Source organism: Lissotriton vulgaris, chromosome 10, assembly GCF_964263255.1.
Source record: "Lissotriton vulgaris chromosome 10, aLisVul1.2, whole genome shotgun sequence".
Lineage (NCBI taxonomy): Eukaryota > Metazoa > Chordata > Amphibia > Caudata > Salamandridae > Lissotriton > Lissotriton vulgaris.
The window spans coordinates 100,426,058-100,443,686 of NC_141698.1; positions in this window are offsets into that span (position 1 = coordinate 100,426,058).

Consider the following 17,629-nt stretch of genomic DNA (forward strand, 5'->3'; position numbering starts at 1 on the left):
GCTTGGTGTGGGATTTGCATTACGTATGGTAATAAAATATTACTTTACACTAAATCAATCCTAGAAATTCACTGAAAACATCAAAGGTTAAACTGATAATATAGTTAGGTATGGTAATAATATCTTACTTTGCATTAAAAACAAAAAAATAAAGAAAAAATCACAGAGAAAACTAAAGGCTAAAGGGACCTTACAATTAGGTAAAAATATATTTTAACACATACCATTTTAAAATAACAAAACCACTGAAATGCACCAGTTATCTCAAATAACTATAACTCAAGCGCTTAGTAACTATAACTTGCCCTCACCATGCACTACTTGTGACCACACATATTACATCACCCATGACATGTTCTATGACATCATTGACAACATGACTGCAACATCTGAAATTACATCCATGATGACAAGAAGACTGTGCTTGGTAGTGACCCGAGTTATAGTGAAAGGGTATTATCTTTATATATTTCTTTAGATAACAGTTTAGAGATGTAGGTCTGCAGGTACTTCTTTAAGGATAAATGTCTGTACCTGTATGATCACTCTATGATGCTCCTCAGCATGCTTCACTTTGGCCTGGAACATAGCTTCTTTTTTTGGGAGATCAATGGCATAGACAACTCACTGGGGCAGTGATGGGAAGCTGCTTTGCTCCCAGCTATGCATGTATTTTCATGGGTTGGTGAGAGGTGCAGCACATTTGGACAGAGGCCAATGAAAGGTGGACACAGCATCTAGCGTTTTGATTGCGCTATATTGATGGCCTTTTTCTAACCTGGGATGGGCCACTAAAGATTCTAGATGCGTTCCTTGGCTGGATAGCTAATAACAACTTAAACATGAAGTTCACACATTAGACATACATCTAATATGGAATCTTTTTTTTTTAAATCGTCTTTATTGGTTTTCAACAAGTTGTGTATTTTACAAACTTCGCCAACTTTATTTCGCAAAGCATCCCAGTGACATTTGTTAAATCGACTCCTGGCGGGGTACCAGGCAATGTGGTATGCTGGTGCTAGGAAACATAAATAACATTTGGTGCATGCCATTAAGTATTATAGACACTTATAACCAACAAATAGAACAATACATTTTGCTTTTCTCTCACTTTTTTGTGTTACAACCAAACTGCTGTTCCCCTGAAATTCTACGATCACATCTAACTTACATTTCCATTGTGATGCAGACCTTATCTAAGCAGGACTGAATAGATATGTGTGAATGTTTTTAGACAGAGGAGGGTGGACCCCATATGTCCCATTGAAACACATATATATGTGTATTTGCCTGGGCTCATAACAAATACAGTGATATCCGCCAGAGGGCATATCACATACGCAATTATTCAGCAGTGTGCTGTAACGAGAATGAAGAGCGGAGAACCCCCCCACACACCCTGGTTGAGTTGGATTGATTCATTCTATCTTCTATGAATGACAGGTATTCTCGCCATTGTTTAGGGTTAGTCCGTGGGGGGATACGAGCGGCAGTGAGTCCTTACGCTGTGTGTTCCACTACTAGTGCCTTGTGGAGGTCCAAGAGCCAAATACATTTGTTAGGGCCCCCGCTTGACTTCCATGACATAGCTATTCGTTGCTTTGCCAAGCCCAGCACTAAATCCACAAATTTATTATGATTTTTAAGTGCAGCAGTGCGTTTAGTAACACCAAGTAAGAAATGTTATGTTATGTTATGTTATGTTATTTGGATGTTTTAAGCGCACAGCTGCCCCAGCTAAGGGGCGTCCCGGCGCTATAACTGGAAAAGGTAACATAACTAATAACACAGAAAAAGTAGGGAGTGATTAATAAGACAGAGGAAAGAAATGAGTTTTGACAGCTTTCCTAAAAGCAAGAAGGTCATCCAAAGAGCGAATGTAGGCAGGAAGTACGTTCCATAGTTTAGAGGCCAAGACCGTAAACGATTGGCCACCCAATCTACATTTTTGAAATCGGGGGACAAGTGCCAGATTTTGGCCAGCAGAACGAAGACTGCGCGAAGGGGTGTACAAAGACAAAAGGTGCTGAAGGATGATAGGGGTGTCAGATTTAAGAATTTTGAACGCAAAGCAGAGGGCCTTGAACTCTATGCACCTGATTACTGGCAGCCAGTGCAGATTGAAGATTGTGCTACGGGCTGAGCAGAAGCGCGGCAGGCCCACCAGGGCTCTAGCTGCCGCGTTCTGCACCCGTTGAAGTCGCAAGACTTCCGCCTGGTTGGCGCCCAAGAACAGTGAGCTCGCTTAATCGAGCCTCGATAGTACGCTGGCTTGGATCACCATCTGGCGGGTGGGGGCATCAAAAAATTTGAGAATAGGCCTCAAGCCACGCAAAATGCCGAAGCACATGGATGCCACCTTCTTAGTGTGGAACGAGAAGGTTAGTTTGGAATCCAACCAGACGCCAAGATTTTTGAGTTCGGAGACAGGTTTTGGGGGAGGTCCCAGCTCCTTAGGCCACCAGCTAGCACCCCACCGATCAGGATGTTTCCCCAGCACCATCACCTCAGTTTTGAGGGCGTTGAGTTGTAAACAATTGGACGTAAGCCAACTAGCAACGGCCCTCAAACCATCCGCAAAGTTCGACGCCAGTTGGTCAGAGTCCCCATTAAGAGCCACCGCCAACTGGGTATCATCGGCGTATGATACCATAGTGAGACCCCAGCTCTTCGCAACCTCCGCCAAAGGTTGAGCGTAGAGGTTGAAGAGAGTGGGGCTCAACGCCGAGCCCTGCGGGACTTCTTGAGCGATGGCATGGGACTTGGATCTGAACGGTGGCACTACAACCTGAAAGGATCGTTCCGAAAGGAACGATTGAAACCAATCCAACGCCCTGCCTGAAATACCAGCCTCACCAAGCCTTCGAATAAGAATGGTGTGAGATACAGTGTCAAAGGCGGCACTGAGGTCCAGGAGGACCAGTGCCGCCGTTTGACCTGCATCTAGTACAGAGCGGAGATGTTCGACCATGAATAGAAGTGCCGTCTCTGTACTATGTCCAGATCTAAAACCATTCTGTGTAGGATCTAGTAGATGTGCAGATTCCAGATGGTTTGTTAAGATGTTATTAACATGGGCCTCTGTAATCTTTGCCACCCAGGGAAGGAGGGAGATGGGTCGATAACTCTCCGGCTTCAACTGATCCAATCCAGGCTTCTTTATGATGGGCATGACGCAGGCAGCCTTCCAACTAGGTGGAACTGAACCGATGGTAAGGGATTGCTCCACCAGATGGCGGATAGGAGGAAGGCAGAAGGACGCCGAGTCCATAAACTGGGCAGGTCTCAAAGGGTCATCCGGTGAGTCAGACTTGACCTTGGCCGCTAGGAGATTAAACTCCTGCTTCGATGGTATAGAGAAAGAGGCCAAGCACTGAGAAGTACGCAATGTCAAGGTCGTACTGTCAGGGTCAGCTTTGGGAAAAGAGCGGTAGATGGCATTTACTTTTTCCACAAAGAAGCTGGCTAACGACTCACAGTAGGCAAGGGAACAGATCTCCGTAATAGGAAGTCTGTTCACTGTGAGCTCCTTCAAGACTTTGAAAACCAGTTTGGACGAGTTAGAGCTCGCCTGGAACTCCCGTGCATAGTAGTCAGCTCGGGCCCGGCAGACAGCTCTGTGGTATGTCTTTACCTTGGCCAGGTAGCATACTTTCAGGTCTTTATCATAATTCTTCCTCCATGCTCTTTCGGCTTGTCGGCAGGTAGCTTTAATACACCTGAGTGACTCCGTGTACCAGGGATTAGGCTGAGAATGTCGATTCCTACTCCAGCCGGCTGGGATTAATACGTCAAGGACTTTAACAATCCAAGCGCAAAAGATGGTATACCCGGTTGCAACGTCATCCGTGTGAGCCAGAGGTGTAGTGATCAGGAGACGATGGAAGTCCTCCAATTTGAGCTTTTTCCAGGGCCGCCTGAAAGATGTTTTATCAGGCTTCCCAATAGATTGTGTCACCATTGTGACAGAAAGCTCAATGAGGTAATGATCACTCCCTCCCATGGGTCTAGGGGGTGAGACCTCGGCCAGTTGAAGGTTTGTAAAAACCGGATCGAGGATATGACCTCCCTCATGGGTCGGATGACGGACCAGTTGGAGTAGCTGCACTACTTCAAGGTCGTCCAGTAGACCTCTAACCACTGGTATCTCCATGGCATCAAAGTGTATATTAAGATCGCCGATAATGGTAATGTTAGAGGAGAGCAGAGAGAGAGAGCTTACCAGCTCAGGAAGGGCTTTCCTGAAAGCACTATCACTCCCTGGAGGGTGGTAAATCAAAAGACCTGACAATGTTTGATGCTGACTAATGCTGATGGAAAAATGGGCACACTCTGCGCCAGCCAAGTCCATAGGCTTCCAGGTGCAAGTGAAGCAAGTTTTAAAAGCCACGGCTATGCCTCCGCCTCTCCCCTTGCGATTTAGTGTATGGATTGCATAGCCCGGAGGGAGGGCCAGATTAATAATGGCCGTATCCTCATCACCCAGCCAGGTCTCCGTCATGAAGAAGATATCAGGACCTTCTAAGGAGATAAGTTCATAAATATCTCGATGATGTTTCGACAGGCATCTGACATTATGGTGCCAAAGTTTAACGGCACTAAGGGGTGAAGGTTCCTTCTTACGATGCAGCAGTACCTGGCTAGGGGCCATCGTCGGTGCCGATAGTTCCCACCATCCGCACGGGCAAGTATGAGGGCCAAACAGGGGATGCTGAGCCGAGTGCAAACAAGAGGGCAGACATCGTCTGATCAGATGAAGAGCCTGACTGGAATACTGATAGATCATAATTGCAGCACGATAGTGTCCTGCCGCGTCCTGCGTCTCCCTTGCGCGGACGAGTGCAGACGGGCAGGACTCTGGCTTGATTCAGGCGCGACTCAGGCGCTCCCGCTGCGCGTCACCGCTGCGCGGGTGGAGTGAGCTTTAAGTACAGCCTCACCTGGTCTCCAAACGGAGCACTAGAGCGCTGATTCAGGTGGCGCGCTGAGAAACAGCACCCCCAATATGGCGGCCAAGTGCCACAAGTAGGTAATTGCAGCACAAAGAACTCCGCTCTACAAGCGGTGGGGGGCACAATTAAAGTGCAAGTCTGTGGGCGCGGTACCAAAGTTAAAAACAAGGGTTAAGAAAAGAATGTCAACAAAAATACACAAAAGCGGTAAATTTAAAATATCATAAGCGCAGCGCGCCTACAGAAGCAGAAGTAATAGAGCGCGATGTAATGCAGATGACACCTTTCCTAAGGTCGAGCTGCTCACAATGCTCGCCTTAAGTACAGCCTCACCTGGTCTCCAAACGGAGCACTAGAGCGTTGATTTAGGTGGCGCGCTGAGAAACAGCACCCCCAATATGGCGGCCAAGCGCCACAAGTAGGTAATTGCAGCACAAAGAACTCCGCTCTACAAGCGGTGGGGGGCACAATTAAAGTGCAAGTCTGTGGGCGCGGTACCAAAGTTAAAAACAAGAGTTAAGAAAAGAATGTCAACAAAAATACACAAAAGCGGTAAATTTAAAATATCCTGAGCGCAGCGCGCCTACAGAAGCAGAAGTAATAGAGCGCGATGTAATGCAGATTACACCTTTCCTTAGGTCGAGCTGCTCACAATGCTCGCCTTAAGTACAGCCTCACCTGGTCTCCAAACGGTGCACAAGAGCGCTGATTCCGGTGGCGCACTGAGAAACAGCGCCCCCAATATGGCGGCCAAGCACCACAAGTAGGTAATTGCAGCACAAAGAACTCCGCTCTACAAGCGGTGGGGGGTGATGCGGGTCCTGGGCAGTCAATGGCGTATCTGTTGCTTCTGCTAAATGCAACGCTATCTCATTCCAGTAAATATTAAGTCAAGGGCATGTCCAGACCATGTGAAGAAATGTTGCTTCTGCAGCCAAGCAGTGAGGGCATATATCGATAGAGGTAGGGTACATACGCGCCAGTTTGTGAGGCAATAAATAGATGAGGTGCAAATAATTAAATTGTGTATATTTCAACCTGGCGTTCTTGGATATAATTTTAGGATACCCAATACATTATGACCATTATTTGTCACTCATGGCAATTGATAACTCAGAGTCTCAGTACCTGTGTAGTGAATCTACTATGGAATCTTTGGATGTGTTTGTTATGGTGGAAGGGGAGACAATTCAAACTAGTCTCTTTAGGAAGAGCACTACTGGCAACAGTGTCCTGCATGCCCAGAGCCACCACCACCCCAATTTGAAGCAGAGAATCCCATATCCGAAATGTTGAGGGCAAAACTCAATAGTAGCACTACAAAGTCATTTGAGGCAGGTCAAAACAGAATGATTGAAAGGTTAAAATCCAGAGGCTACCCAGGCAAGGTGATCATGTCAGCTTGTAAGAAGGTTTCAGGTCTCAGGAGAGACAACTTGCTGCTACCAAAGAAAAAAGATGAGAGCTAACTAAGTGATAATTACATTAAACAGTGAGTCTAATTCCGTGAGACACATACTAGGGAAACACTGACACTTGGTCCAGGTCTGAGTGACTGAGTGAAATCTTGTAGATTTCACTCAGCCACTTTTAGGAGGCGTTCCTGCGCCGGAACGCCCCCCGCACAGGAACGGCTACATGTGGTGCAGGGTTTTACAACGTAACGCATCTCCCAGATGCGTCACGTTGTAAGTACACCATGGCGCAGGATTTGCACAGCCGCTGCGTCACAAAAGTGATGCAACGGTGGTGTAAATGAGGCGCAAGGGGCAGGTAAATCTGCCCCTGAATTTTGTTTATCCTTTGTTACTGGTTTGAAAATTGTAGAGGCCACATGAGCTCATCTCATCCCTTTTTGTATGTGTATGAGATGATACAGCTGATGAAAACTTTCCTGAACCAATTTAGTTTCTTTACCCAATGAGCACCAGTTTGCACCTTTAACCCCTTCCATGCGGCCGCGATTCTGCGCCTGTGCAGCAGAATCGTGTGTGGGCGGGTTTATGACGGCCTCCAGCAGTCATCAGCACACGAGCACCATAGTGCATGACGGCTGAGGGCCGGCATCAGCATGCAAGAGGTTAAGAGAACTATCATGGTGGACACGTGTTTTAATGCGCCTTTTTGGAATCTATAAAAAATCTAAAATAATGTCCTCACCAAAGTTTATATATGGTATGTCCTATTCATTTTTTTATGTTTAAATTTAGATGCACATTTCACATAGGAGTCCATGTCGCACTATATATCTCTTCATTATTATATTGCAGTGCACTGTAAAATTATATTGGCTTTAGGGAATTGAGTAGCTAGCCACTTGGCTATGGGACATCTTGATGTATTGGGCATGCAACAATGTGGTCGGTATTTTGTGAATATGGGACCAGGATACTTACCTAGCAGGGTACAAGCATATTTGCTCCTATTTGAAGATTGGCGAGTTGTTGCTAGTTAGTTGATTTTCTTTCTAAATGTAATTATATCATGTACATTACCTGTACGCATCTTTAAGCCACTCTGCATTGTCACTGAACGTTCAAAATTAATTTTATCTGTTTTACAGATGATGAATTGCTTGTAATTGTTGCGGTACCTCAATATCACGTACCAAACTTACAATTACATATTGAGATGCATTACAGAAAGTTTGAACCCTGCAATACATGGTTTGCATTGCTAATGTTTAAGCAACACTGTACAGATATGGGGTTGTATTTTAATTATTTCCATGGTGACGTATTGTTTTTAAAGGAGTTTGGGCACTTTCCCACTGTTGTTTGTGGCTTTGACAAAGACTGCCAGGTCGAAACGCGTCAGCCAGCCAAATCAACTTTTTGCGAAAGTTACATCCTGGAGTGCAAGCCATTTGTGTTGTTCACGTCACGGTATTCTATTGGATATATATATATATATATATATATATATATATATATATATATATATATATATATATATATATATATAATTTGAAAAGGTTGCCCTGGTGAAGGAAGCCTCAGGCAGTTTGAATAGTTCCTTTATTTGGACAAAACCTGCCAGCAAAGTGCAGCGTGAAACACAGCTTCAACGTTCATTAATCCCAGAGTCACCAAACGCGTTTCAGGAACCCCTGTTCATTTTCTCAATGGCCGTGGACTGCAAACAAAGTTCGATCTGATGCTTCGCACTATTTTAATCATCACGGGTCCTGCCCTGTTGGCGTGGCTCATCATTGCATCTTGGGACCTGTAGTGCGAAATAATAAACCTCCAGTGAGTCAATCTTTCGTTATCTTCGCAGTATAAGATAAGATATGTTTTCTATGTCTATGGCCATGTGAGGTATGATGTCACCGTTAGGGGCGAGCACACTCTCTTTGCATTAATATAAAAGCAACAAAAAACTTTATCGACTTGCAGCGTGAACAAGGGCTCGTGAAAGCCCGAAACGCCTAACTGTTCTGTGCAAATAAAATTACTGCATCCGATTCTGTGGTCTGTCTCCTTCTCTCGCTGGCGTTGCAGGATTGCTTGCTGGAAGTGGTGTGGAGTTCTTCAAATATATATATATATATATATATATATATATATATATTCAACACAGGTTGGTTCAAGTCTCCTTCCGTGTTGGGCGCTTCTTGCAGGTGCGTGGCTTCATGCGGTGGAACCAAACCGCTTAATAATTCAAACTGAGTCTCTTAAAGAATACAAGATCCCCCGGAAAACAAATGAAGCTGCCACTCCAGTCACTCGAATTTTGTGTGAGACAACTAATTTATTCTTGAATCCATTGCAGCATTATTCACAGCACAAAAAACCAAAGCTTTTCGTTAGCTCCCCACTAACTTGATCACGGTTGTTTCAAACACTGTTTGCTGGTTGTGTTTTAAAATGGGAGTTCCCGCCCACCTCGGTCACATGATTGCACCAATCTGTTTACTTTCACAGTTGTATTCTGGGATATGTAGTTTGCATTTAAAATAAATGCAAAATGTAACACAATTTAAAACAAAATTTAAACCCAATCCTTATATTTTGGTTCCCTCATGCCCTGCTGCTCTCAGTTATTACACAATAAAATGTTTATCAAATTATATATGGATAAAGTATTTTCTCCATAAACAATTTTTTGAAAAAACGGAAAAGTCTTTCGAATGCAGGGTCATGCTCATGAGTCTTATTACTTTAAAACAGCAATACCACAACTAGGGGCAGGAATCAGCAAAATGAAGGCTAAGTCAAAATTCTACCCACAACTCATCCCTGGAAATAAAATTGACATCTTCCAAGAGGCAGTAATACAGGAACTTTACAACATTTCCAAAACTCATTTCAAAGACAATTTAACCCAACAAGAACGAAAAGCATTGGCAACCCTAATTAATGACCACAATCTGGAAATAAAAATGGCAGATAAAGGGGGCAACGTGGTTATCTGGGACAAGGAACTGTACACGGCGGAAGCGATGAGCCAATTAACCAACCCCGTGTATTATGAACAATTACTAAAAAATCCGATGGATCAAATAAAGAGAGACATAGACCAAAAACTTACGATTTGGGAAAGCAGAAATCTCATTGATTATGAGGAAAAGAAATATCTAACAGTAGATTTCCCACGCACAGCCACAATGTACTTCTTGCCAAAGATACATAAAAATCCTACTAGACCACCTGGGAGACCGATTGTATCGGTAAATGGCTCATTGATGGAACCAATGGCAAACTTCATTGATTATTTTCTGAGACCCTTTGTGGAGGATTTAAAATCATACCTCAAGGACACAACAGACTTTTTATGTACATTATCGAATCTAAAATGGCAAGAAAACTATCTTCTGATATCGATGGATGTCATCGCCTTGTACACGAACATTGACAATGATTTGGGCTTGCAGGCGTGTAAATATTTTCTAAAACAACGCAACATACACTACAAGGAACACAACGAAATGCTGTGTGAAATGATCACCCTGATGCTAACAAACAACTTGTCAAAAAGTTTTTATTTGTACTGGTACTCAACCGAGGACCACAAATATAAATCAACATATACATAGTAAAAAAGTTTATCATTTTCTCAGTACAATGCTAAAAACAGTTTCAGAAATTTGTACAAATTATAGCAGGTGAATTCATTCGGGGGTTGTTTACATAGACTAATAAGGTCTTTCTTCGACTGAATTCTGCTAGAGTGATAAATAGGCTCAAGAAATCTTGTGCGGGCTAACGTTACATTCTGGTTCGGGCATATTAATAACAAGTGCTCTATAGTCTGGTCGCCGCCTGCGCACAAAGTACATAAAGGCGATCCTCCCGGAAGCCATCTTGATGTATATGAGAGTACGGGAAGGATACCCAGTCGAAGCATGGCAATTGTTCTCCTTGTACCGTGGGTCAAGGTTAATTTGAGGTAGGATCGGCTCTGTTTGTATTCTAATGTATCGACAAACGGTTTGTAAGTAGGTAATTTACTACAATGCTTAAAGTCCATCTCGAAACTTATTTTTGGGGTAAAACATTTTAAAAACAATTTTAATTGTGCTGGTGACCAGGTGAGCAACATTTTGGCGTCTATATTGGCAATGCGGAATGCCTCTGTCATGTTTTCTTGGAAAGTCTGCTTTGTCATAAAAGAATCAAAAGTTACTTTTTTCAACAGCGACCTTAGGGTATTTTCTTTTGCGTGCAATAGTTGGTATGCCCACCTTATGACATTTGCTAGGGCTACAGCGTATGAGCTAGTAACAGAAAATTCCAGTCTTAATGCTTGGACTGGGACTGCGTCTGATACTTTCAAAATTTTCCTCAGAACTTTTCCCTCTTTACGGTCCATGAAATCCCATTGTTTAATAGGTATGTACTCCATAGCGTACGATAATACAGGTGGTATTTTAGTTTTGTAGACATTTATTAGGGACGAGAAATGCCTACTGCCTGTTGCGCTGTAGAGTTTCTGAAGGGCCGCAGTGTGAATATCAGTTTTCCTTTGTAGATTACTTATCTGCTTTGCATTAGTAAGATTTTTGGAGAGTGTCCTGCCTAGGTAGGGATAGTCTGCCACCTCTTCCAGTTTATCTCCTCCTAAGTTCCAGACATATCTTGCGCTTCCCTTCCTCCCAGAGAAGGCGAGCACTTTTGTTTTTTTGATGTTTGGGACTAGAAAGTTCTCTTTGGAGTAGTTGAACAGCAGATCTAAAGATGTTTGTAATCCAAAGGGGGTGAGGTCCAACAAGACAATATCGTCCGCGTATAGTAATGCATTAATCTTTTGGTTTGCTATTGTCGGGGGTAGGTTGGATCCTGTTTGGAGAGAATTGCACAGGTCACTTAAGTAGAGAGAAAAGAGGATTGGGGCTAAAAGGCATCCTTGCTTTAGTCCATTTAGAGTTTTGATTTTTTCTGTGTAACCCTTTTCTCCCCCTAGTTGAACTTGGCACCACGTATCGGTGTGTAGGCTTACAATTGATTGTAGCAGTTGTTCCTGTATTCCAAGCTTCTTCAGTTTCCTCCACAGCGTTGGACGATCTACGCGATCGAATGCTGTAGAGTAATCTATAAAGGCAGCGTAGACAACCTGGTTTTTTTGGATTACATATTTATCGAGGATGACCTGGATAACTGCGATGTTGTCTGTTACCGCGTGGTTGGGTCTGAATCCTGCTTGGAACATAGGAATCAGGCCAGATGAGAAAGCCCATTCTTTTAAACGTTGAAGAATTTCAGCAGCAAATACTTTGCCCACGGCGTCTATAAGAGCGATTTGACGGTAATTGCAGGCACTGGTTTTGCTACCCTTTTTGTGGATGGGGATGACGATACTTCCCCGCCAGGATTTTGGGACCTGGCCTGTATCTAAAATATAGTTGAATAAGGGGTATAGTAGTCCACTCCATTCCTTAGGGGCTATTTGCAGTGCTTTTATAGGGATCTGGTCAGGGCCAGAAGCACCGGTGGGTCTTGCCTTGCGGATGTTTAGTTCAACTGATGAAGCTGTTGATTTGCTTATGGGACTTCTTTCTTTACCTTTGTAGTTATCAGCGCAGTTTTCAGTTAGTGTAGTTGGATTTAACTTATAAAGGTCTGTCAAAAAAACTTCCCAATCTTTTGGAGGGACCGGAATTGGTTGTAAATTCTTTTTTGTACCAGAGAGTTTTCCTATTAAATACCAATATTTGCGTTGGTTGTTATTTTTCGCTGCGATCTGGATGTCGACCCAGTTACGATCCTGTAGAATTTTTTTGTTTCTTTGGTTTTCACGTCTCAGTTGGTTTTTTAGTTTATTTATTTCCTTTTTTAAAATTGGTGATGGACTCATGAATTGAGCGCGGATATATTTATTTAATTGTTTCTTTGTTTCAGTATTCTTAGAAGTGCGCCTTTTGTTATTGTCGTTCATCTTTCCAATTCTATCTACATCCTTTGTCATATTTAAAATAAGATTTCTGAAGTCTATTATGATATTTTCGAAGTTTTCAATAGGATTTTCAGAAAATCTTTTCGTAAAAATTAGGGAATGATCAATCTGAGATGTGATTTTATCAATGGTCGAGGAGTTCCAGTAAATACGTCTTTTTTCTTTGTTTAGCACTATGTTGCTTTTGAGGTAATTAATATGGCAAGTTGCATAGGATTTTGGAAGCCAATCAGTGGTCAAAAGCATTAGAGCATGGTCGCTTTCATGGCCGAATTGGTTAAGTAAATGTGTTACGGAGTCTAGCCAATCCATGCTGGTGATTATGTAATCGATGATGGAGGGAGACCCATTGCCGCGCCTAGTGTAGTTCGCGGGAATGTCCCCTTCCACTGAGCCGTTCACTATTGCGCCGTTAAGCCTTGTTAATGTTGACATTAATAGGTTCCCTCTTTTGTCACTAAGTATCCCCTCTGGAAATTGTGGAGTTATGATTTCCCTGCCTTCTTCCATCAATAGTTTTGCCCAAGTATTAATTGCAGAGTTCGAGATTTTGCTGTTGAAGTCTCCAACAATTAAAAAAGATGAATAAGGATGTTGTTCGGTTATAGACTCTATTTTTTCCATGATGTTAAGGAATATTATGTCATGTTTTTTTCCCGGTGGTGCATAGACGTTAAAGAGCAAAGTTGTATTGGGGAGGGTCGTACAGCGTTTTACGGTGGAGATCTTAATGCATTGTAGATTTTCTAGATTAGTTTCCACTATTTCCTGTGCCCAGATAAATTCTTCGCTCAATAAAATGGCTAGACCACCTTTGGCATGTCCTCTGCAAGAGTTTATAGCCGGAATTTCATATACAAAGTAATTTTTGCAAAAGATAGGTTCAACTGCCCACGTTTCCTGTAAGAATAGGATATCCGGATGGCTTCCCAGGGCAGTGGACAGTTTGTTCTTTATCCCACCTGCGATGTTCCAGGAGGTTATTTTTGTGCCAATGCTAAACAGAGTGTTGGTTAGAGGTTTTGATTTTGTTGCTGTTCAGGGTTTCTGATACCCAAGCCCAAGATTTATTGTTATTGTCATTGTCAGATTTTTTTGGAGCTTGGTACCATACTGCTCGTTGTCCTTTATTTACTAAAATTTTTAGTTTTTCTTGCCCTGTAGTTAGTTGGTTGGTATATGTCTTTACTGGGTTTACTGTAGCCGCGGAATTTCTTTTGAATTGCGTCCCTACGGAGTTGGAGAGAGCGTGGATTTGAGCATTGTACCCCCTTATGTCTTTAGGGACCGTTTGTTCTTCCTTTTCCACTACATCGTATCCATGTCTATGCAGTGTCTCCTTCTCCTTGAGTATAATCTCCGGTAGGACAGATGACCAGAAGGTTACCCTTGTTAGCTTGACATTGTCTTTGTAGGGAAAGGAGACTAGATCAACCTCATTACTATTTAGTGAGTGTAATGGTTCGATGTGTCTTAATAAGTGTATTAATCTTCCTCTATTTAGTGGAGCTGGATCACTTGGGAAAAGTTCCTCGAATTGAAGAATTTTCGAGGAAAGTTCTGTGTCCCTGTAGTTGTACTTAGTTGTGTCGCCCCTTTTTTTTGTTTTATTATAAGTTTGCTCTGATTCCTCTGTGTGTATGCTGGGGACATATTCTTTAGCTCTTGGATCCAGATGTGATATTCTTTCTGAGTCATTATTGTTGAGAGGTGAGTTTTCTACAATTGGGGATGCTATTAAGGTTTCCACTTTGTCCTCTTCAGGTTTTTGTATTTTAGCGGGGTTTTGAAATTTTAATTTGTAGGATTTCTTTTTCTGGATCCTTCTTAATGGTTTTTTCCTCCTTCTTTCCTTTCCTTCTGGGATATTTTCCGATTTCGTTTTAGATGTCATTGCTTCTTCTTCTTGGTTTTTGATAATGAGAATTTCCTGGGTACTAGATTTATGGTCTTTAGCTGGAATATTTGTTGCACTTTTTTTTGAAAATATTGGGTAGTGCTCATTTTTTTGTTGGTGTTTTTCTTTAAAGAGTTTTTTTAGGGAATATACAGCTGAATCATTTTGGTTATCCGGTAATTGGTCTTGTTGTACTAGAATCTCAGTAGTCTGAGTACCAGAATTGCGGGTTCTATTCTTCTGTTCTTTTTTGTGACCCTTTAATAGGTCTTTTTGATTATTGTTAATTGAGTCTGTGTTATTGTGTTCCCCTGCTACAAGAAGGTCTTTTTTCTTTTTCTTGTCAACCAGAAATTTTAAGATCCCTATTTGTGCGTCCAGTGTTTGGTCGGAATTTTCTAGGATGTTTCCCAGAAAGGAAAGGACTGATTCTAGAATCTCTTGCAGAGAAAACAAAGCTTTAGATATGGTTGAGGTTGTGTTATTATTGTTGTTGATGGTATTATTAAAAAGATCCATAGAAAGCTCCGAAAAGATAGCAGGAGGAGATATTGTTTCTTGCAAATCAAGGCTTGTTCTGTGATCCGATTTGTGTGAGCTATCGTTTGCTTTGGTGACTATTGGGTCTCCGAGTAACATTGAATTCCCTCTATTCTCTAGAGGTGTTGAAGTTATTAGGGTAGACAGATCTCGGTCTGGGGTTTTTAAGTCTTTAGGGGTATGTGGTATTTTGTTACTCAAGTCTTGATCCAGTTGGCCCGCTTGATATTGTGCTTCAAGTAGTTTAGGGGTGCTTTCAGTTTCCTTAAAGATTGTGGAGACATTGAAAGAGTTTTCTTGGACTGAAGTATATGAAGTTTGCGTGACTTTTGTTGTGAGTTGAGTAAAGTAGGAGCTTATTGCTGGTGTTTGAATTAAACGGCCTGGTTTTATGGCTTTGTCTGTAGATTTCCGTATAGCGTTTTCGGTCCCCATTCTTTTCATAAAAATTGTTCGTGAGCGTAGTTTTTTGAAGCCCATTTGTAAATCTTTTTATAATTCTTGTGTATATTACAGCGTGTACCAGGTGTTATAGAATTCGCGTGGTGATTGTAAGTAATCTAAGGATGATCCTATTTCTTACCTTGCGGGTGGGCAAGAATGAAGAGTGGTGGTCCGTCCCGTCCTCGGACGTCCCCGGACGGCCACAGACGGCCCGCCCTTTGCCCGGGCTTAGCCCGGCGTCCCGCACGCGTCCCGCTTAGCGTGGGGGGAGGGTCTTAAATAGGAGGAGCAAGGGGCGGGAAGAGACTCCAGGTGCGCTTAGATCTCCACGCGCTGAACCCTGGGTCTCGCAGTCCCTGCCCCTGTCAGGCAGCCTCCGATGCAAAGAGATGGCAAGACTGTCTCCTTGATTTCCTTTGATAACAGGCAGCTGGCAGGTAAAAGGCGAGGGAGACGGCAAGAAACGCTAGCACACAGAAGCAGCTACGAGCGGCACCCGCGAAGCGGGGGCCGCGAGCTGTTGTAGTGCTTTGGACCAATCAGCAGGCAGTGAGAGCTGGCAACCAATTGAGGCGGAGCAGGGGCGGGAAGAGACTCCAGGTGCGCTTAGATCTCCACGCGCTGAACCCTGGGTCTCGCAGTCCCTGCCCCTGTCAGGCAGCCTCCGATGCAAAGAGATGGCAAGACTGTCTCCTTGATTTCCTTTGATAACAGGCAGCTGGCAGGTAAAAGGCGAGGGAGACGGCAAGAAACGCTAGCACACAGAAGCAGCTACGAACAAACAATATCTTCCTCTTTGGCGAACAACTTTATCGTCAGCGTAACGGCGCGGCGATGGGCTTCTCATTCAGCCCAAGCTATGCTTGCATAGCCATGGGATGGTGGGAGGAGGAGATAGCCTAGAACTCCCAAAACTCGAGATTCACCTGACACATTATACAATGGAAAAGATTCATTGACGACTTGTTCATAGTGTGGGACGGAAGCGAGAAAGAGTTTGATCAATATTTTGAACTTTTGAATAACAGTACACCGGGATTGAAATTCACTTGCACAAAAAGCAGGGAACGGCTATCTTTCCTGGATACAGAGGTATACATAAGAAACAACAAAGTGGAGACAACATTGCATAGAAAGGTAACGGCCACAAACCCCACCCTTGAAGCCACGAGCTTTCATCAACCTGCTCTAATCTCAAGTATACCCGACGGAGAATTTCTTCGAATTAAACGCATCTGTAGTGAAAACACAGAATGGGAAAAACATAGTGCAAGAACAATGAAAAGATTCCAGAAAAGAAAGTATGGGAAAAATCTGACTAAAAAATGTTGGGAGAGAGCAAATGAGAAACTAAGGGCAGACTGTCTGAAGCCACAAACAAAAGAGAAAACAACGGAGGAACCAATTAGACTCATATTGGATTACAGCAAAGAGTCCAGACAAGTAATTCAAATCCTCAAAAAGAATTGGAAAATTCTAAAACTCGACCCAACCATAAGTCAAAAAATGGGAGATCATCCTGTAGTGACATACAGAAGAGTAAAAAACCTAAAAGATCAATTGATACATAGCCACTTTGTCAGCAAGAAAAAAACAACATGGTTAAAAACCATTGGATTTACTAAATGCTACAACTGCAAAGTCTGCGAGATAGCCAAACCCACCAAACAAGTAACAATGGCAAACCGAAAAGATCTGGAAGATAAGGGAATTGATCACCTGCAAAAGTCAGTACACTGTCTATATGATTGAATGTCCTTGCCAACTACGTTACATAGGAAGCACAATCTGTGAGCTGAAAAAGCGAATTTTGGAACATGTAAGGGCCACTGTAAACAAGGACAGAGGAAATGCAGTGGCCAAACACATGGAGACACACCATGACGGAAATTGGCGATTGCTAAAATTCCTGGGATTGGAAACTATGTCGCTGTCAGACAGAGGTGGACATCGTGAAAAACATCTACGCCAAAAGGAGTCACGTCACATTTTGAACTTTCGAACAATGACCCCTTTCGGACTGAATCAGTCGGAAGAACTTTACGTACATATCTGAAAAAAACCAAGACTACTTCTCGAAACAATCTCCATAATTTTTCCATCCCACATGCCCACGTAACAGGCCAATAGTAATTTGAGTAATGAATCTGGGACCTTTGAAACCAAACATAGATACCCATAAGCATCCTGAAAATCTTACAATCCCTCAGTAATGTCAGCCCACTGGAGGGCTCAAAATATTTAAAGTAATAAGACTCATGAGCATGACCCTGCATTCGAAAGACTTTTCCGTTTTTTCAAAAAATTGTTTATGGAGAAAATACTTTATCCATATATAATTTGATAAACATTTTATTGTGTAATAACTGAGAGCAGCAGGGCATGAGGGAACCAAATG